Here is a 22,751-nt window from a genome sequence, read left to right on the forward strand (position 1 = left end):
AATGGTTGTAACACTTTACACTCCAGGAAGCAGTATTGTGAGAGTTTCTGTGTACCTACAGCCTCTCCAACATTTGTTATTTTCAGATTTTAATTCTTATAAATCTGATGGTTATGTCTACTTGTATGCTTCCACTTATTACTTACACAACAAATGCATGCTTCCCCTCATTACTTATAAAACAAATAAGTTTTTGAATTCCAAAAAAACTTTTAAAGAAAAAAGTCTGATGAACGAATAAATCTATGACTCTACAAATGTGTAAGCAAGCCCCCCAAAGTGGGAGATGCACCTCCACATGTGTAATAGAGTGCATGTAGGAAAAGAATTTTCTATCTGTATTTATGAAATATTGGCTTCTGAGATATTGATTACAACTAGAGAAAGGATCTTGGTCCCTTAAACTGTTCCCTGAGCACATTCTGCATTCTAGAAGGCAACTCATGTCCTAGACTTCAACAGGCAGAGTACAAGAAACACCACCACCACCACTGTCATTGCTCTGAGGGAAGTGGTTCTCCATGGCTTAAATCCTGACCATAGTTTAAAGAGATTTAAGGGGGAGAAAAAACTGAACAAATGAAAAAGGAAGGAGAACAAACAGTAAAATCAGTTTTAATACACTGTATGCACAATTGGCATTTTCCTCCTTATAAACATATTAATTTTAATCTGAAACACTATATATATAAAGTTGCATAATCTTTTGGGTATTAAAACCAAAATCTGTAAATCAACTCTAGTCCAATTAAAAAAAACAAAACAAAACAAATTCTACTTTTCTGAGCTGATCCCAAAGGGCAGTCTTGGAAAAGGAGCAGAAGGAGATGGTCTTGAGTTGAGTTCTTCAGAACCTAAGATAATAATTCACAATTTTCATAGCAGTCTAGTTACTTAGCAAGTGTAATTAGAACTTTCTACAGTTTAAGTCCCCAAAATTCTGTGATATACAGCATAGAGAAATGGTTTATGAGTTGGGCCTTGGAAGCCAGGTGATCTGAGTTCAAATCTCAGCCCTGCTGCATATTAACCATGAACTTGGATAAATTATTTAGCATCTTTTCTCATTTGTAAGGTGAGGATAACAATAGTATCTACCTTGTAATAGTTGTTAGAGAATTAGAAGTTAGAATAGGAATTGGCACCTAAGTGGGCAAAAAAAAAAATTAGTTATTATATTCTAGCCTCATTTTTTAAATAAAAAAAAAGTTCTCTATTAAGAGTAGATATCTAAGGGCTTCCCTGGTGGCGCAGTGGTTGAGAGTCCACCTGCTGATGCAGGGGACACGGGTTCGTGCCCCGATCCGGGAAGATCCCACATGCCGTGGAGCGGCTGGGCCCGTGAGCCATGGCCGCTAAGCCTGCACGTCCGGAGCCTGTGCTCCGCAACAGGAGAGGCCACAACAGTGAGAGGCCCGCATACCACTAAAAAAAAAAAAAAAAAAAAGTAGATATGTAAGGAGTAGTCTTTTGTGCCCGTTTTGGACATTTGAGTTTCTAATGTTTACAGGATTACCTGGGTGATGAATTTGGGGTCATTTTTCTTTTCTTCATTATGCTTTTCTGTACTTAAAAAACTAACACCTGATTTTTTTTTTAAGCCTCATAGAACTTTCAAATACAAACTCAATTTTCTTTTTAGGAAAAGGAGTCAAGGGCTAGTAATAAGTAGATACGTTGATTGTTTTAAAAGTGCCTCTTATCTAATTATACCTGTTCCTACCCGATGCCACATGAGGTCAGTTACTATCCTTTCCTGGTATAGGACTGTTATAGCTCACAGGCTCTAAATTCAAAACAAATGTGAAGTTTATCATGGCTATAGATGGTGCCTTCCTGTTTGCAAGAAACAACAGTTCTGAATCTTGCCTAGATTCTTCTGACACAAAAGAGGATTACATAGCCAGAGCTTTTTATGTGTGTGGTGGAGAGGGAGTGAGGGACGGAAGGGAGGTGACCTTGGGCTTTGGATTTACTATGACCGGCTTATGTGCTGGATGATAACCACCTTTGGGGATCCAAGGAACCAAAAGCTTGAACAGAAAGTACTTATGAGGAAACCTTCAGTATCAAATTTGATGCCACATCTCTTAATTTTTCTTTTGATATCCAAGTATAAACTATAAAATCATCCAGCCCAATTCCAATATGGTTAATAATTTGAAACTAAGTAAATAAAAGGAATGTTCAATTAATCTTGTGTTTTCCAGTGCATTAGCTTTAAAAATAAATGTGGTTTGGGGGAATTTGATTCCCAAGGAAGGGTAATTTGCTTTAGCAAGGACTGGAATTTTGACCCAAAACCAGACCTAATAATCTGGCATTTATAAAAATAGGATTTCTGCCTTGGGATTTAAAAAGAGGTATGGGTTAGAAATTACTGTGCTTACCTTAAAAGTAATTTGCAACCCAAACATTCTCTTCTAGGCCTATGAACCAGTTCTCCCAACATAAACTGAGGAAAAACACTTTCAGTTACCTAAAAACAGCAATTCCTCCCTCCTGGCTATGTTAAACTCTCTTTCTCCTACCCTCCATGCCTCATAGAAGAAAACTTTTATGGCTTTCCCTGCAGAATTAGCTAATTGTACAAATCAATGACATAGCTTCAATAACCCTTTAATAACTTTTCTATGTTTTTCAAGACAAAAATGATCAGTGTTCTTCATTATAGTAAACCCATTTACAAGCTGTTGTGTAGCTTATAAATCCCTTGGTAAGAGACCAGCTATATATATTTTAGAATAGACTGTTACAGCTAGAGGGAATTTTAGAGTTGATCCAACTGGGCTGCACATTTGAATCCCCTGCAGAACTTTTAGAAATACCGATGCTGGGTGTACCCCACACCAATTAAATCAGAGTCTCTATGGATGGGGCTGGGGTACTGTATTTTTTAGGCACTCCTCAGGTGATCCTGATGCAGAGTGAGGGTCACGTACCACAGATGTGATCCAACCACCTCATTCTACAGGTCAGGAAGTTGAGGCCCAGAGCTGTGAAGTGACATTCCTAAAGTCACATACGTAATTAGCCCATAATAACGTGAGAGTTAGAACCCATGTCTTCAGATTCTTCTCTATTACATTACTTTCTTTCATAATTCTGTTTCTCCTTATGAAATTAGATCTCAGAGTCTGATTTTAAAAAGGGACCCCAATTTGAACCCAATTCCCTGAGAGTTTCCAGAGACCAGCTACACAATAGTCAGTCTAACTGTGGCCTGGACGCCCAGCCATTGGCTACTGTTATAACAACCACATCACCATTTGAGCTGGAAAACGCCCACTGCTGCCATCTTCACCAGGAAGCAGCAGCCTAATTAGCAATCTATTTTAAAGGTTTTCTTTATTGCTTCCATCAACCCCTGTCCTGATACTTCTCTTTAAAAGAAATAATAACAACCCCCTCTAAAAAACTTCATTTGGTGGTAAACGGAATTTCTAGGGTAGGGAAGAACTAAAAGCTTTCATGTAAAGAAATGGCTTCAGGGCAACTTCTTGAAAAAGAAATTAGTTGCTAATGGGTGGTCTGAAGCTTTGCTTTCAGGAAGACCTGACACGGGGCTGCAGAAATAGTGTATGGAGCTAGAATGGGCCAAGCTCCTCAAGAGCTGGGTGTCATGTGGCATCGCTGGTCCCTTTCCAGATTCTGGAAAGGGATAAGCACAATGACCCCACCTGGGGTTTCACGAATACCTCCTGATTCACACAACTTAAGGTGTGAAAACCCCTGGAAAGCAGTCTCCTCTGCTTGTCCTGCCTGATCCCATGTGCGTGTCCCAATCCTGCTTACCTATTAAAAAAACCAAGAAAATGTTTTTGTTTTAACCAAAAGTTATCCTCTTGGGGCAGGAAGAAAAAGACAGCTGACCTGTGAGAAAGAGGGGTCAGAACCACAGCAGAGTAGAATGAGAACTGGCCCAGGGGTCCGAAGACCTCAGTTCCAGCCCTGCTCCTGCCACTTACTGGTGGCGTATGTTGGGGCAAATCTATTTCTTCCTTTTCTTTTTGGCTGTGTTCGGTTTTTGTTGCTGCACCTGGGCTTTCTCTAGTTGCGGCAAGCGGGGGCTACACTTCGTTGCGTTGCACAGGCTTCTCATTGCGGTGGTTTCTCTTGTTGCAGAGCATGGGCTCAAGCAATGTGGGCTTCAGTAGTTGCAGCACACGGGCTTAGATGCTCCGCGGCATGTGGGATCTTCCCGGAACAAGGTTCAAACCCGTGTCCCCTGCAATGGCAGGTGGATTCTTAACCACTACACCCCAGGGAAGTCCCCGAGCAAGTCCATTTCTAGTGGCTTATTTTACTCATGGGCAAAGCTGGGATCACACCTGATGGGTTGGTTATGAGGACCAAGTAGATAACTTCATAGATAATTTATATTTTAAGAAATCCTTATAGAAGCATCTAGCCCAGAGAGGAACCAAGATGGCGGAGTAGAAGGACATGCTCTCACTCCCTTTTGGAAGAACACCAGAATCACAACTATCTGCTGGACAATCATCGACAGGAAGACACTGGAACTCACCAAAAAAGATACCCGACATCCAAAAACAAAGGAGAAGCCACAATGAGACGATAGGAGGGGCGCAATCACAGTAAAATCAAATCCCATAACTGGTGGGTGGGTGACTCACAGACTGGAGAACACTTATACCACAGAAGTCCACCCACTGGAGTGAAGGTTCTGAGCCCCATGTCAGGCTTCCCAACCTGGTGGTCCGGCAACAGGAGGAGGAATTCCTAGAGAATCAGACTCTGAAGCATAGTGGGAATTGATTGCAGGACTTTGACAGGACTGGGGGAAACAGAGACTCCACTCCTGGAGGGCACACACAAAGTAGTGTGTGCATCAGGACCCAGGGGAAGGAGCAGTGACCACAGGGGAGACTGAACCAGACCTACCTACTAGTTGTGGAGGGTCTCCTGCAGAGGCAGGGGGTGGCTGTGGCTCACCGTGGGGACAAGGACACTGGCAGCAGAAGTTCTGGGAAGTACTCCTTGGTGTGAGCCCTCCCAGAGTCTGCCATTAGCCACAGCAAAGAGCCCAGGTAGGCTCCAGTGTTGGGTTGCCTGAGGCCAAACAACCAACACAAGGGAACCCAGCCCCACCCATCAGCAGTCAAGTGGATTAAAGTTTTACTGAGCTCTGCCCACCAGAGCAACAGTCAGCTCTATCCACCACCAGTCTCTCCCATCAAGCCTCTTAGATAGCCTCATCCACCAGAGGGCAGACAGCAGAAGCAAGAAGAACTACAATCCTGCAGCCTGTGGAACAAAAACCACATTCACAGAAAGATAGACAAGATGAAAAGGCAGAGGGCTATGTACCAGATGAAGGAACAGGATAAAATCCCAGAAAAACAAGTAAATAAAGTGGAGATAGCAAACCTTCCAGAAAAAGAATTCAGAATAATGATAGTGAAGATGATCCTGGACCTCGGAAAAAGAATGGAGGCAAAGATCGAGAAGATACAAGAAATGTTTAACAAAGACCTAGAAGAATTAAAGAACAAAAAAACAGAGATGAACAATACAATAACTGAAATGAAAACTACACTAGAAGGAATCAATAGCAGAATAACTGAGGCAGAAGAACGGATAAATGACCTGGAAGACAGAATGGTGGAATTCAGTGCTGTGGAACAGAATAAAGAAAAAAGAATGAAAAGAAATGAAGACAGCCTAAGAGACCTCTGGGACAACATTAACTGCAACAATATTCACATTATAGGGGTCCTAGAAGGAGAAGAGAGAGAGAAAGGACCTGAGAAAATATTTGAAGAGATTATAGTCAAAAACTTCCCTAACATGGGAAAGGAAATAGCCACCCAAGTCCAGGAAGCACAGCAAGTCTCATACAGGATAAACCCAAGGAGAAACATGCTGAGACACATAGTAATCAAACTGACAAAAATTAAAGACAAAGAAAAATTATTGAAAGCAGCAAGGGAAAAATGACAAATAACATACAAGGGAACTCCCATAAGGTTAACAGCTGATTTCTCAGCAGAAACCCTACAAGGCAGAAGGGAGTGGCATGATATACTTAAAGTGATGAAAGGGAAGAACCTACAACCAAGATTACTCTACCCAGCAAAGATCTCATTCAGATTCAATGGAGAAATCAAAAGCTTTACAGACAAGCAAAAGCTAATAGAATTCAGCACCACCAAACCAGCTCTACAGCAAATGCTAAAGGAACTTCTCTAAGTGGGAAACACAAGAGAAGAAAAGGACCTACAAAAACAAACCCAAAACAATGAAGAATATTGTCACAGGAACATACATATTGATAATTACCTTAAACGTGAACGGATTAAATGCTCCAACCAAAAGACACAGGCTTGCTGAGGGATACAAAAACAAGACCCACATATATGCTGTCTACAAGAGACCCACTTCAGACCTAGGGACACATACAGATTGAAAGCAAGAGGATGGAACAAGATATTCCATGCAAATGGAAATCAAAAAATCTGGAGTAGCACTACTCATATCAGATAAAACAGACTTTAAAATAAAGAATGTTACAAGAGACAAGGAAGGACATTATGTAATGATCAAGGGATCAATCCAAGAAGAAGATATAACAATTATAAATATATATGCACCCAACATAGAAGCAACTCAATATATAAGGCAACTGCTAACAGCTACAAAAGAGGAAATCGACAGTAACACAATAATAGTGGGGGACTTAAACACCTCACTCACACCACTGGACAGATCATCCAAAATGAAAATAAATAAGGAAACACAAGCTTTAAATGGCGCAATAGACCAGATAGATTTAATTGATATTTATAGGACATTCCATCCAAAAACAGCAGATTATACTTTCTTCTCAAGTGTGCACAGAACATTCTCCAGGATACATCACACCTGGGTCTCAGATCAAGCCTCAGTACATTTAAGAAAACTGAAATCATATCAAGCATCTGTTCTGACCACAACGCTATGAGATTAGAAATGAATTACAGGGAAAGAAACGTAAAAAACACAAACACATGGAGGCTAAGCAATACGTTACTAAATAACAAAGAGATCACTGAAGAAATCAAAGAGGAAGTCAAAAAATACGAAGAGACAAATGACAATGATAACACGATGATACAAGACTATTTGATGCAGCAAAAGCAGTTCTAAGAGGGAAGTGTATAGCTATACAAGCCTACCTTAAGAAACAAGAAAAATCTCAAGTAAACAATCTAACCTTACACCTAAAGGAACTAGAGAAAGAAGAACAAACAAAACCCAAAGTTAGCAGAAGGAAAGAAATAATAAACATCAGAGCAGAAATAAATGAAATAGAAACAAAGAAAACAATAGCAAGGATCAATAAAACTAAAAGCTGGTTCTTTGAGAAGATAAACAAAATTGATAAACCATTAGACAGACTCATCAAGAAAAAGAGGGAGAGGACTCAAATCAATTAAATTAGAAGTGAAAAAGGAGAAGTTACAACAGACACTGCAGAAATACAAAGCATCCTAAGAGACTACTTACAAGCAACTCTATGCCAATAAAATGGACAACCTGGAAGAAATGGACAAATTCTTAGAAAGGTATAACCGTCCAAGACTGAACCAGGAGGAAACAGAAAATATGAACAGACCAATCACAAGTAATGACATTGAAACTGTGATTAAAAATCTTCCAACAAACAAAAGTCCAGGACCAGATGGCTTTACAGGTGAATTCTATCAAGCATTTAGAGAAGAGCTAACACCCACCCTTCTCAAACTCTTCCAAAAAATTTCAGAGGAAGGAACACTCCCAAACTCATTCTATGAGGCCACCATCACCCTGATACCAAAACCAGACAAAGATACTACCAAAAAAAGAAAATTACAGACCAATATCACTGATGAATATAGATGCAAAGTCCTCAACAAAATAAATACTAGCAAACAGAATCCAACAACACATTAAAAGGAGCATACACCATGCTCAAGTGGGATTGATCCCAGAGATGCAAGGATTCTTCCATATACGCAAATCAATCAATGTGATACACCATATTAACAAACTGAAGAAGAAAAACCATATGATCATCTCAATAGATGCAGAAAAAGCTTTTGACAAAATTCAACACCCATTTATGATAAAAACTCTCCGGAAAGTGGGCATAGAGGGAACCTACCTTAACATAATAAAGGCCATATACAACAAACCCACAGCAAACATCATTCTCAATGGTGAAAAACTGAAAGCATTTCCTCTAAGATCAGGAACAAGACAAGGATGTCTACTCTCACCAGTATTATTCAACATAGTTTTGGAAGTCCTAGTCACGGCAATCAGAGAAGAAAAAGAAATAAAAGGAATACAAATTGGAAAAGAAGAAGTAAAACTGTCACTGTTTGCAGATGACATGATACTATACATAGAGAATCCTAAAAATGCCACCAGAAAAGTACTAGATCTAATCAATGAATTTGGTAAAACTGCAGGATACAAAATTAATGCACAGAAATCTCTTGCATTCCTATACAGTAATGATGAAAAATCTGAAAGAGAAATTATGGAAACACTCCCATTTACCACTGCAACAAAAAGAATAAAATACCTAGGAATAAACTTACCTAGGGAAACAAAAGACCTTTATGCAGAAAACTATAAGACACTGATGAAAGAAATTAAAGATGACACCAACAGATGGAGAGATATACCATGTTCTTGGATTCAAAGAATCAATATTGTGAAAATAACTCTACTACCCAAAGCAATCTACAGATTCAATGCAATCCCTATCAAATTACCAATGGCATTTTTTACGGAACTAGAACAAATCATCTCAAAATTTGTGTGGAGACACAAAAGACCACGAATAGCCAAAGCAGTCTTGAAGGAAAAAAACGGAGCTAGAGGAATCAGACTCCCTGACTTCAGACTATACTACAAAACTACAGTAATCAAGACAATATGGTACTGGCACAAAAACAGAAACACAGATCAATGGAACAAGATAGAAAGCCCAGAGATAAACCCACGCACCTATGGTCAGCTAATCTATGACAAAGGAGGCAAAGATATACAATGGAGAAAAGACGGTCTCTTCAATAAGTGGTGCTGGGAAAATTGGACAGCTACATGTAAAAGAATAAAATTAGAACACTCCCTAACACCATACAAAAAAATAAACTCAAAATGGATTCGAGACCTAAATGTAAGATCAGACACTATAAAACTCTTAGAGGAAAACCTAGGCAGAACACTCTTTGACATAAATCACAGCAAGATCTTTTTTGATCCACCTCCTAGAGTAATGGAAATAAAAGCAAAAATAAACAAATGGGACCTAATGAAACTTCAAAGCTTTTGCACAGCAAAGGAAACTATAAATAAGATGAAAAGACAACCCTCAGAATGGGAGAAAATATTTGCAAACGAATCAGCGGACAAAGGATTAATCTCCAAAATATATAAACAGCTCATGCAGCTCAATATTAAAGAAACAAACAACCCAATCCAAAAATGGGCAGAAGACCTAAATAGATATTTCTCCAGCGAAGACATACAGATGGCCAAGAAGCACATGAAAAGCTGCTCAACATTACTAGTTATTAGAGAAATGCAAATCAAAACTACAATGAGGTATCACCTCACACCAGTTAGAATGGGCATCATCAGAAATTCTACTAACAACAAATGCTGGAGAGGGTGTGGAGAAAAGGGAACTCTCTTGCACTGTTGGTGAGAATGTAAATTGATACAGCCACTATGGAGAACAGTATGGAGGTTCCTTAAAAAACTAAAAATAGAATTATCATATGATCCAGCAATCCCACTGTTGGGCATATACCCAGAGAAAACCATAATTCAAAAAGACACATGCACCCCAACGTTCACTGCAGCACTATTTACAATAGCCAGGTCACGGAAGCAACCTAAATGCCCATCGACAGACGAACGGATAAAGAAGTTGTGGTACATATATACAGTGGAATATTACTCAGCCATAAAAAGGAAGAAACAGAGTAATTTGTTGAGACATGGATGGATCTAGAGACTGTCATACAGAGTGAAGTAATTTGAAAGAGAAAAACAAATATCGTATATTAACGCATGTATGTGGAACCTAGAAAAATGGTACAGATGAACCGGTTTGCAGGGCAGAAGTTGAGACACAGATGTAGAGAACAAACGTATGGAAACCAACGGGGGAAAGCCACGGAGGGGTGGGGATGGTGGTGTGATGAATTGGGCGATTGGGATTGACATGTATACACTGATGTGTATAAAATTGATGACTAATAAGAATCTGCAGTATAAAAAAACAAACAGAAAAAAACAACTAATACTAAACTTTCTCTGGGTTATTTGTATGGAAATATGTTAATATAGATGTTTCAGACATTACATGAAATTTCTAAAAATCTTATATGTTCTGGTATAATGTTATAAGTCATAATTCTAGTTATTACTTTAAAATGTATATATCATAAATAACTAAATTTCCTTGTCAATTGCATTATTATGAACTTTCATCAAATCTTTAACCATGGTCATTTTTAAGTCTTTTGTCATTTACAGACAGTTCTGGGTGAACTCTGATGCTTTTGCAAAAATTTCCTATAAAAGGGTTTCATCTTCAAGGAATTCATGGAAAAGACTCTGACAAGTACAGTTTTCTGGTAACTGACTATACTGCTGAACTGAGTGAATAAGCATTTTCAGAACTCTAATGGAAAACTGATGAATTCATAAAAGTGCTAACAAAAGATCAAGATGAAAAAAATTAATTACATGGGACTGAGTGAACTGATGAGGATGATTATAATTTTTGTGACTTTCTGTTTGAATTTTAAAAAAATTCCCACAAGGACTCAGAGGCAAAAAATATACAAATCAATTTTCACTGCAAAGTAAAGGAGCTATTACAGTGGAGGATTACTGGACTGAATGTCAATATTATGACATAGAAAAAATATATATATATATGTGTGTCATCTTGGCCATGTTACTTAACTTCTTGTCTCATATGTAAAATGGAATAGTAGTAGTATTGTTGGGAAATTATGTGAGATAGTATATGTAATATAGAGCACTTAGAATGGTATATCGTTCAACCAAAGATTAAAAAAAAAAGAAATCCTTATAGAACGTCACATAAATGTAAGTATTACTGGGAAGAGCAAAGGAAATGAAAAGAGACTTACATCAGCTGATAAAAAGATAAAACATTCAGGAGTACTAAATTCCTAAAAAAAGGATTTGACTATAGAACACGAAATGTCAAAAATATTAGTCCTTCTTCTGTTAAAACAAACTCTACAAGTAATATAGGTTCATGTGCAGAGACTAGAAAAATGCACATGAGAAAATTTTCAGTGATTTACGATTATTCATAATCAAACCTCCCAGAGATGATGCTATGAAATTTTGGAATTCATTTTTTCATACTTCCTCCTATCTGTGTATATATAAAAATAGAAAATTTTCCCCAAACTGAGTTGTAATAACTCTAGCTAATTAAGTCCTTTAAAAGCATAGAGGAAGTTTCAAGACCTAATGAATTAAATAATAACTAGTTTCTCCTTTTGATTACCATGTAATTAAAATATATGAAAAATATAGAGCACAGAAACACTGAAGGGTAACATTTATAAAGCACTTATATTGTGCCAGGCACACACCTAAAGTCCATACACAAATTAACCTTTTTGGTTCTCACAATAGCTCCATGAAGTGGGTACAATTATTGTCCTGAAAGCAAGGCCCAGTGAAGTTAAGCAACTTGCCCCAAGGTCACACAGTAGGTAAAATGCTAAACTGGGATTAGAACCTAGGCAGTAAGGCTCCAGAGTCCACATTCTTAACCACTTGGCTATGCTGCCTCTCGAATAGAGATACAATATTGTCACTGTAGATACAATATTATCACGATTAGAAAAAAAAAACTCCCTTACGCTTATCTATAACTTGGCAGCAAATGATATATAAAATAGGGATTGCTAAGCTAATCATAAAACTGTCCAACATGTTGAAAATCATAACCCAAATAATGTAGCAAATAAATACTGATTAAAGTAAACAGAACTTGCATTTCACAAGCACAGATGGAAGGATGATCTTGGAGGAGGGATACTGGTGACAAATGTAGCCAATACAAGCTTTCTTCAAGGATGCACTGTCTGTGTTTAGGTTTATGACGTAAAGGGTTAAACTGCCAAGAATTTTTAAAAAGGTTGATGCATCTGTGGCTGCATTTCCCCAGAGCACCATAACCCGTAGTCTTGCCAAAATTAAATAAAAGGATTGACTGTCCTCTTCCTTCCTCTGCCTTCAGAATGTCACCATTTGAACCATGTGGGGAATAGAGCTACTATGAACTCAGCATTCAGGAAGAATTTTCTGCTTGGATTGCAACCAAAACTCCTATTCCATGACCGGGTCCCAGGAGTCTCAGAGGGCACTAGAGGCAGATTCAAACACTCATCCCTTCCAAGGAAGATTTTGAAAAGGAAAAGCGTGTGAGATAAGAGGGTATACAATTAATTATATCACAGGTACTGCTAAGACAGGGCTATATCCTAGGTTATGACATGTGCATGTCACCAGAGTGACCAAAGAGAAGTAACATTAAGTAGTATTTTTATGACATGTGAGAGGTACCCAATAAAGGAGAGGGAGCAAGGGAGAGTATATTAATCAAGAAAGCTAACTACTATGCCAAACATCCCCTAAATGTCAGTACTATTGCACAGTAGTTTGTTTCTTTCTCGTGTTACAGTCCAAAGCAGATTAGGAGAGGGCAGGGATCCACGTGGCCATTCAGGGTCTCAGGCCTCTTCCTCCAGGGCTTCCCTCACCTTCCAGGACCTCAGGGTCCTCTTCTGGATTCTGTGCTTACAGTCAACAAGCCATGAAAGACAAAGTAAAGGAACATGTGGGAGGTTTTATAGGGACGAGGCCAGAAAGTGACCACATTCTACTGGCCAGAACTCAGTCACCTGGCCCCACCCAACTGAAAGGAAGACTGGAAAACCGGACCCAGAGAGAAAAGAATACAGGGTTTGATGGAATATTTTCTCTGCCATGAGGAGGAGGAAGGAAATCAATCCAGATTTGGACAAAAATAGACAGACATGCCTTTAGCTAAGTCATTGTCAGCAGCCATACTTCTTGGGGGTAAACTGAGCTGAACATGAATTATCAATCAATTAAGAACATCCTACCATGAATACCTTTCCCTAGCCCTGCCAAACATGGAATGATAATCCCATGTTCCTCTAGGGCAGTGGTTCTTAACCAAGGGCGATGTTGCCCTGTCAGGGACATTTGGCAACGCCTGAAGACATTTTTGATTGTCACAGTTGGGTGAGGAGTGCCACAGACATCTAGTAGGTAGAGGCCAGGGATACTGCTAAACATCCTACAGTCCAAAGCAGTCCGATGCAGATTAGGAGAGGGCAGGGATCCACGTGGCCATTCAGGGTCTCAGGCCTCTTCCTCCAGGGCTTCCCTCACCTTCCAGGACCTCAGGGTCCTAATCTGTGCACAAGACAATCCCCCATAAGAGAGAATTATCTGGCCCAAAATGTCAACAGCACCATGGTTAAGAAGCTCTGCTCTAGGCCTTGAATCTAGGGTCTTGTTCATACACCTATTATAATACTTCCATTCACGGGCCATTTCTTTCTTTCTTTATTTTTGTGTGGTACGCAGGCCTCTCACTGCTGTGGCTCCTCCCATTGAGGAGCACAGTCTCCGGACATGCAGGCTCAGCGGCCATGGCTCACGGGCCCAGCCGCTCCGTGGCACGTGGGACACTCCCGGACCAGGGCACGAACCCGTGTCCCCTGCATCGGCAGGCGGACTCTCAACCACTGCGCCACCAGGGAAGCCCCATGGGCCATTTCTGTGTACCTAGTATGTGCCCGGTGCTTCACCTAGCACACTGTAATGGAATAGTTATTTCCATGTCTCTTCTTCCCCTTCCCCACTAGATTATGAGTTCAGGGCAAGAACAGAATTGGTGTTTGTATCCATCACCACCCTCCAGTGTCCACTAATATCAGGCATATAATACATGTTGAATGAGTAGATGGGTGGATGACCCTGAACCACTGTGTCCTACACTCTCACCTTCTGAATAAATGCTCTCACCTTCTGAATAAATGCTCTCACCTTCTGAATAAATGAAGGTATTTGGTTCTCAAGACTTCCCATTTTGAAAACCTAACAAAACAACAACAAGGAGGTGATAATCCAGTCTGTCCTTAAGAAATCCAATGCTCAAAGGAGCACATGGCCTTAGAGGCTGGTAATGAAGCACAAAGCCTCACCTTCATAAGTCACCTCTTCACAAACCCTCATCCAGACCCAAAGATATAGGAAGTTGTACCCATGTGGCAGCTGCCTGTTGAACTTCAGTTGATCTGAGCTCTGTATATGCAACTACCATCCCAGCTCCAATAACACAGCACATGGGGATGGGCACAATGACAAAACTGTTTGTCATTCAGAATCTGTCCACACAAGAGAAGAGAAGAGGAGCCCTAAGGTCTGGAGTAAGGCCCACTTCCTTCTAGAAAGTAGCTTCCCTTGATGGCAGTGAGTCCACTGATCCAGACAGAAGTCAGCCCATGAGGTTCCTTTCCTGGTTCTCTTCCCTCCTCATCTCTCCCCATCCTCTGCATCAGCTTTTGAACCTAAAAGACAGTAAAGGGCTTCCCTGGTGGCGCAGTGGTTGAGAGTCCACCTGCCGATGCAGGGGACACGGGTTCGTGCCCCGGTCCGGGAGGATCCCACGTGCCATGGAGCGGCTGGGCCCGTGAGCCACGGCCGCTGAGCCTGCGCGTCCAGAGCCGGTGCTCCACAACGGGAGAGGCCACAACAGTGAGAGGCCCACGTACTGCAAAAAAAAAAAAAGGCAGTAGAGCTCTCGGGCACATCTCAAAGCATGTCAAGGACAGATGGAACGTGTTGTTATACCACTCAGCACCAAGACACCACCTCACTTTGAAAAACGTTTTCCAAGAAAGTTCTTTCGTATTTGTTATCTTATTTGACCCTCATCCTCTTCCTTCAAGACTAATCTTCTCTCACAACACTTTTCAGTGGTTTGAAGCTTTACTGGGACAAAACATGGTCCCAGTACATTTTACCCTGGGCAGCTCTGCTATGGTGCACACCCTCATGCTGGGTGGAGAGAGAACAAAATTTGAAACCAGAGAGCCTGGCTCCATCCAATTGCTGACGCTGTCACTCACCAGCTCTACGGCTCAGTTTATGTCATCATTTTCTCTGGGACCATCTCCTCCTATATAAAGCAGAAACAGTGCCTCCTGTGCTACTTCATCCACTGCTCTTAAAAGGATCCAGTAGGGGGGCTTCCCTGGTGGCGCAGTGGTTGAGAATCTGCCTGCTAATGCAGGAGACACGGGTTCGAGCCCTGGTCCGGGAAGATCCCACATGCCGCGGAGCAACTAGGCCTGTGAGCCACAACTACTGAGCCTGCGCGTCTGGAGCCTGTGCTCCGCAACAAGAGAGGCCACGATAGTGAGAGGCCCGTGCACCGCGATGAAGAGTGGCCCCCGCTTGCCACAACTAGAGAAAGCCCTTGCACAGAAACAAAGACCCAACACAGCAAAAATAAATAAATTAATGAACTCCTGCCCCCAACATCTAAAAAAAAAAAAAAAAAAGGATCCAGTGGGATACACCATGCAAAAGCATTTCGTAATGTGGTGTCCTAGCTTCTTCCCAGAAATGATTAATATGCCTCTCAGACACTGAATGTCTCTGACTAAGGTTGAACTGCTAGCAAATACAAATTAGATCACATAAATGATGTTATTAAACTAAGGGCTGTACTTTTTTCTTCAACCAATATCTGATGATTTCTAAATTGACTTAACAAAGGGAATAAACAGAAACTGCTTATATTCTCTTTCATGTCACAGCTTCTCATTGTTTAGCAATAACTCAAGTGTAACCACACTCATCTTTGGCCAAGATAAATAATGCAATGAAACAATTCAAAACCATACACTGTTCTTTCAGTTTTCTCTCCTAAGACACCACAAAACTGGAATGACAGAGGAATGTCTTGGGACCACTGGATGTACTTTTTTTCATAATGAATAATATATAAACATATAATCTGTTTAAAAGTCTCACACAATACAAAAATATAGAGTAAACAAAAAACCCACCCATCTTCACTCCCCAGAGGTACTCAGCCATCAGTCTGTCTGGTGTGCATCCTGCCAGACTTCTTTCTGCAAATAACTATATGTGTTTATATACAGAAATCTCTTATTCTGTTTTGTTATATAATAGAGATCATACTTTAAGAGCTGTCCTACAACTTGCTTTTTTGACTTTTTGTATATTTTCCCATGTCACGCATGCCTATCCACCTCATCTTTTTAATAGCCTATGATTTTCTGTTAGGTAAATACCCCAAAATTTACTTAACCTTAATGGTCCTCGATTTCCAAAATTACAAAACTTTGCTAAACTTTAAAACTTTAAAATCTCCATTTGATTGCCTCTCTCCAAATTTCACCTGAAAACCACTTCCAGTAAGTTCTAATATCTCCTTTCAATAGAGTCATTTTAAGAAAAGGCTGAAGAGAGGGTTAGCAGTCTATACTCAATGCTAAATCTTTCAAACTTCATTTCTTATTCGTTGCTAACAGCATTTGTTCAATTAGTCCTACGTTTCACCTTCAGAGAGAATGGGCCTATACCTATGGGCTTTCTATGTTAAGCATTACAAACTTCAGCCTCAACACACACACACACACACACACACACACACACACACACAAAATGCTAAGACGAAAGAAAGAAGGCTTGCATGTGAAAATCTTAGCAAGCTATATGGAATTGTCTACCCAGTTAAGCATGGTCTTGGGTTCTATAAAAGAACTAAATAGAATGATACTGCTAGAATTTTCCACAAGAGAAAAACTATCTTCACTTGGAATTTCCAAATTCAAATATTTGTTGATTGCCTACTATATACTGAGAGGGGATCAAAAGTAGTCTGAGATCCAACCTCTGCCTTCTAGAAGCTATAAAACAGCTGGGGAGGTGAGGTGTACAGGAATAAAACAAGTAACTAACAATGCAAAGTAGTCCAAAGGCATTCATTTGAGTGAGCAAATGAATGATTCAGGCAATGGTGCTCCATGCGGAGCTCTCAGGGGCAGTAAATCAAGGGAAGTAACACCACACAAGTTACTCTGAATAGGGCCCTCAGCACTGCAGTGAGGGCTTGAAACATAGGGTCAATTGATGAGGGCTATTTGTTACATGACCATCAAATAGTAATTCTGAGTCTAAGACACTCCTGGACAAATGAATAGAAGTATAAGTGCACATCTGGTAGAAATAGGACATAATAATGCTCCAACAGGTGAAAACCCAAAAGATGCCACCTAGATGCTCAATACAGACCCAGAGCTATATCCAGAATCTCCCAACCCCTGCCCCTTCTATGGGTCAAAGAGGCTGCAAAGCACTATCTCTGCAAAGCTTTCCTGGCAGGATCAGAATTTAAGTTGTAGGCACTTTTCCTCTCCTGAAGGCTGACTGCATGTAAATACATTCAAAAACCATCACTAAGCATCTACTATGTGTCTGTTGCCTAAGTTAAGAGCAGATTAAGAAGACACATGGTTCTTACCTTGAAAGCATTCACAAGTATCTGAACAACTGAACCCACCTCCCCAGCTAATCAATGGTGGAGCCTGAACACACTGAAAAAAAAGGAGCAACAGGAGACCATATGCAAAAAATATTTCTGTAGGCCAATAAAAAGAGGATATTACAAAAGATTTCTTGTGTTCACTTATTCTTACAATGTTGAGCCTTATCATCTACAGGGCCTAGCAGGGCCTAGTCGTTTCTTTCAACTCTATGGACAGAAGTGTTGTCTATCTATATATCCCTTTAATGGAGCTTTTAAATAAGTTTCAATTTTCTTTCCCCATTCATCACAAAGGTAGCCTCGCTCTAAGCCCCAAACTGCCAATATCTCCCCTCAACAAATGACTAAAAAAATAAAGGAAGGGAGGGAGCAAAGGAGAGAAAGAAAGAAAAGGAAAGAAAGAAAGAGAGAGAGAGAGAGAGAGAGAGAGGGAGGGACGGAGGGAGGGAGGGAGGAAGGAAGAGAAATTTTACAGTAGCTATGAGAAAAAGAGAACTGCTGTACCACATCAAGTCCAAGTTTGTACAGAGCACGTGGTAAGAAGAAACACACTATACTGTAGTTAAAATGACTTACAGAAGCAGCATAGGCACAGCAGCATTCAGAAATACTAGAGGGAAAATCGAGAGAAGCAAGACATTACTGACTGTCTCTCACTAGAAGTCAAGAAAATAAGCGAAACAAAGTGTTCTTTGAAGGCTTGGCAGCAGCAAAGATGGCCACAGTGTAGAACTGAGGTGATGAGAGGCAGCACAGACTCATTTTTGGAGCAAACTCGACTTCTTTAAGTTGCTTGCCATCGATTGTGGGTCTCATATAATAGCTGATTTTTTCCCCTAAGAATAGACCTTTGTTCTCATATAGTACTGCACTCTTGAATGTTTCAGTACTAGTTACGACACTTAGGGAAGGCACCAAATACTGTATTTGTTCAAAACAAAGAAGGAATCAATTATTAAATCATCTTTTCTAAGAACTCACCAATCTATAAATAAAATGTGTTTGGAAAACAAATATTTTCCTGCCTCTGCTGTTTTTACTTTCAGTAGCATTAACTTAAAAGGTACCATTTCAGCAATATTTTTCTCAAAAGACGAGATTTATCAACTCACTTGCATTCAAGCCACTCTGGTCCTCTCCTTTTTTTTTAGGAATGAAGCTCTATTCAAGGGAGCCTGTGCTCATTAAAAATATCTCACAGCATTAATGTTCTCATTAGAAGCGTCAATGGGTGTGATGTCTTTAATGCTGGCTCTGTTTGTGTCTACTGTTCACCTGTGCAAATGTCTAAATGATCGTTGATAAACAATATGTAAATCACTGCAAAAGAGAATCACGCAGAAAAACCTGGAGCTTAATTACATGTCCCAGAGCATCACCTCCAAAGATACAAAAGGTCTGATGGTTTTATCTATCTTGTGATAGATTTGGAATTAAGTGATCAGATTCTCTACAATAATACTGTAATAAAAGATAATACTTAATTCCTTACAAAAGGGACATCCTTACCAAATAAGCTTAGTTTATTCCCGCTGTTTTCCCTTATTTACTGTGCACCAGTAATGCACGGGAATGCAGTGGCCTCCCTTCCACTCCTGAAATGCATCAGCCCTCTCCCTTCTCACAGCTTCTGCACAGACAATTCCCTCTGTCTAGAACATTCTATACACTCTTCCTCACCTAGATAAATCCAATTCACCTTCCAGATCTCAATTCAAAAGGCCCTTGTCCAGAACACCCTTCCCTCACCACACTCCCACTGTCCCGTCCAGATGAGATTCCCCCGTTACACAGGTTCTTGCAGCTTCCTGTGCTTTCCCCTCAGAGCACTTATCAGTCTGTAGAGTAATTATGTAACTGTGTGTGTTATTTGACTAATATCCATCTTTCTGCACTAGACTGTAAGCCCTGTCAGAACAGAGACTATGGCTGTTTTGCTTTCACTGGATTCTTGGAGCCTAACGCAATGCCTGGAATACAGTAGGCACCAATTTGCTGAATAAATTTAGTAAGCAAACCCCATCACGTCCTGACACCCTGCCATATAAATGGTCAGGCCAAATAAAGATGAAGTGAAGAAAATAGTGTTCTGAAAACTGCCTGATCAATCGGCTTGACATAGTGCTAGTAAGTAGATTCTTCGCGGCGAATTTACTTTATCTTGATCTATGCTATGGTCATGACCCTGACAAAGAACTGGTTTAGTCCTAAGGATAGCATAATATGAGAGAAGGATTAGGCTCCGCAGTGTAGTTCAGAAAATCCCAAACAGCAGTGGCTTAAACAAGATAGATGCATATTTCTCCCTCACTGTAAACAAGGTCTAAATATGAAGTTACCCAGGACTGCTACAGTGGTCTGCAGTGAGAAGACCCAGGTTCCATCTACCTTGCTGCAAAACTCTCCTTAGCATCTACTTCATGCTTCTACTTCATGATCCATCAAGGCTGCTCAAGTCCAGCCATCCCACCCAATTATAGGCATCAGTAGGAAAGAAAGAGGTAAAAAAGCTTCCCCCTTTCTAGAAATTCACACATAAGTCCTTTAGTCGGAATGTAGTCATACAGCCATACCTAGAGGCAAGGGAAGCTAGAAAATATAGTCTGTATTCTAGAAGAAGTTTATATTAATAACAAAGAAAGGAAGGCTGGATACTGGGAGACTATCAGTAGTTTCTGCCACAAATTGCAAAAATATTTGAGGGGATCTCGTTTGCTGTTCCTGGTAACAGCAGGTCCCTCCTCAAATGGATGTCATCTAAGCAAGTAAGACCGACCAAACGGGAGAAAGAAACCTGTATGTGCAACAACGGAATGTAATTCAAGCCTTGATATGAACAAACAAGTTAGTCTCCATGCAAGATAACCAAGTATCACCGTCACATGAGTTCTAAAATGTGTTTTTAGTTTTGCTTGGATTTTATTTTCTATTTTCATAAGATGTCTGTACCATTTACACTGCCCCAGAGCAGACTTAGAGTTTCATGTTTTATAGCCTGCCAGTTCTACTGCATATCACCTTTGCTTCGGTCTTTGAACTATTTTTTTAGTCTTTGGGAGTTTCAATACCCTGATGGATTTCAGATCATGAACAAGAGATGAAAATGTGACCAGGGGAACACTCATGTAAAAACCAAATGCAGGGTGTCCTACATCAGAGCCACCGCCAGGGAGGAGCAGCCGCTGCCACCAAAGAGTGGCCCTGAGGGAGAAGGCAGCGAGAACACAGCAGATGACCCCAGCGCTGCCGACAGGAACGTGGAGATCTGGAAGAGCAGGAAGCTCATTAAGAGCTTGGAGGCGGCCCGCAGCAAAGGCACAGGCATGATATCACTGATCATCCCTCCCAAAGACCAGATTTCACGAGTGGCAAAAATGTTAGCAGAGGAGTTTGGAAGTGCATCTAACTTTAAGTTACTAGCAAACCACCTTCCAGTCCTGGGAGCCATTACATCTTTACAACAAAGACTCAAGTTTTATAACGAAGTACATCCAAATGGCCTGGTAGTTTACTGTGCTACAACTGTAACAGAAGAGGGAAAGGAAAAGAAAGTCAACATTGACTTTGAACCTTTCAAACCAACTGATACGTCATTGTATTTGTGGGACAACCAATTCCACCCAGAGGCTCTTACAGCACTGCTTCCAGAAGACAGCAAGTTGGCATCACTGTAACAGATGGTAGTGGTGACTTTTTGGCACACTCCAAGGAAATACAAGAGAAGTCCTGCACAAATTCACTGTGGCTCTCCCGAAGAAACATGGTGGAGGAGGTCAACCAGCCTGCATCTTGCCCATTTAAGAATGGGAAGTGACCTAACTCTATCTGGAAAGTAGCTCAGACTGCGGGGCAGCTGTTTATTTCTGGGGACAAAGTGAACGTGACTGGTATCGGCTTAGCTGGATCAGCTGACTTTAAAACTGAACTAAGTCTATCTGATATGTTTGATCAGAGGTTACAATCAAAAGTTTTTAAATTAGTTGATACATCCTACGGTGGTACAAATGGATTCAACCAAGGTATTGAGATATCTACTGAAGTCCTCTCCAACGTGAAGCTCATTCAAGAGAAGAAATTAATAGAGCGATACTTTGATGACATCAGCCAGAGAGATGTTCTTCATTGTCAAAGCACAGAAGAGCACAAAATTTTCTATCAACTCCAGAGAAAGAGAAGGATAAATCTCATTTTACAGACAAAGAGACACGACAAGAACATGAGCATGATGCCCCAGCTGAAATGGTTTGCTGACAGCTATAAAAAAAAATTTGGAGCTATGTTGGAAATTGTCACAGATAAGGCACAAGAAGGATCCCAGTTTGTGAAAGGATTTGGTGCAATTGGAGGTATCTTGCAGTACCGAGTAGATTTCCAGGGGATGGAAAACCAAGGGGGAGACAATGAATTTTTTGACTTTGATGATTACTAGGTAGTTGACACGGGTCTGGCGAAACGTGCCTCACCCTCCAGCATCCAACCCAAGGAACATACCCGTGGTGGAATCCAAACAGATCCCTGCCTTACAATTGGAACATTTCTAGAACTTAATCCACGAGCACTGGATATTGAAAAGAAAACCGAAACAAAACCTGACCCAACCCTATACTTTGGTTTGTCATGGTATCAGCACAGCAGCCTACAGCTAAGTTCCTAAATGCCACTTTGGACTAATTTTTATTTATTTATTTATTTATTTTTTCCGGTACGCGGGCCTCTCACTGTTGTGGCCTCTCCCGTTGCGGAGCACAGGCTCCGGACACGCAGGCTCAGCGGCCATGGCTCACGGGCCCAGCCGCTTCGCGGCATGTGGGATCTTCCCGGACCGGGGCACGAACCCGTGTCCCCTGCATCGGCAGGCGGACTCTCAACCACTGCGCCACCAGGGAAGCCCCTGGACTAATTTTTAAATCCTAGTTTTTATTTTTACTCGACAGTGAAATTGGTTGCTCTCGTATATTATGAAAAAAAAATGATGTTTTTAAACTTCATACATAGAAGCAAAAATACTTTCACTGCTGTAAACCTTCAAAAGTTAATAGAAATGAGATCATTCAATTGGAGAAAAATTAAATTGCTGCAT

The 22,751-nt window shown here is 40.6% G+C and overlaps 1 protein-coding gene and 1 pseudogene across 5 annotated transcripts in view; one reads left to right on the forward strand and one right to left on the reverse strand.

The window, feature by feature from the left end:
- The window catches only part of ANKRD44 (ankyrin repeat domain 44), a 328,696-nt gene that overhangs the window by 239,966 nt on the left and 65,979 nt on the right, over window positions 1-22,751 (reverse strand). The gene's annotated exons all lie outside the window — the stretch shown is intronic.
- LOC308621750 (eukaryotic peptide chain release factor subunit 1-like) lies at window positions 20,785-22,253 on the forward strand (annotated as a pseudogene). Its single transcript has one exon. The product of its transcript is annotated as a eukaryotic peptide chain release factor subunit 1-like (transcript).

Source organism: Mesoplodon bidens (genome assembly GCF_964165515.1).
Source record: "Mesoplodon bidens genome assembly, chromosome: 8".
Classification (NCBI taxonomy): domain Eukaryota; kingdom Metazoa; phylum Chordata; class Mammalia; order Artiodactyla; family Ziphiidae; genus Mesoplodon; species Mesoplodon bidens.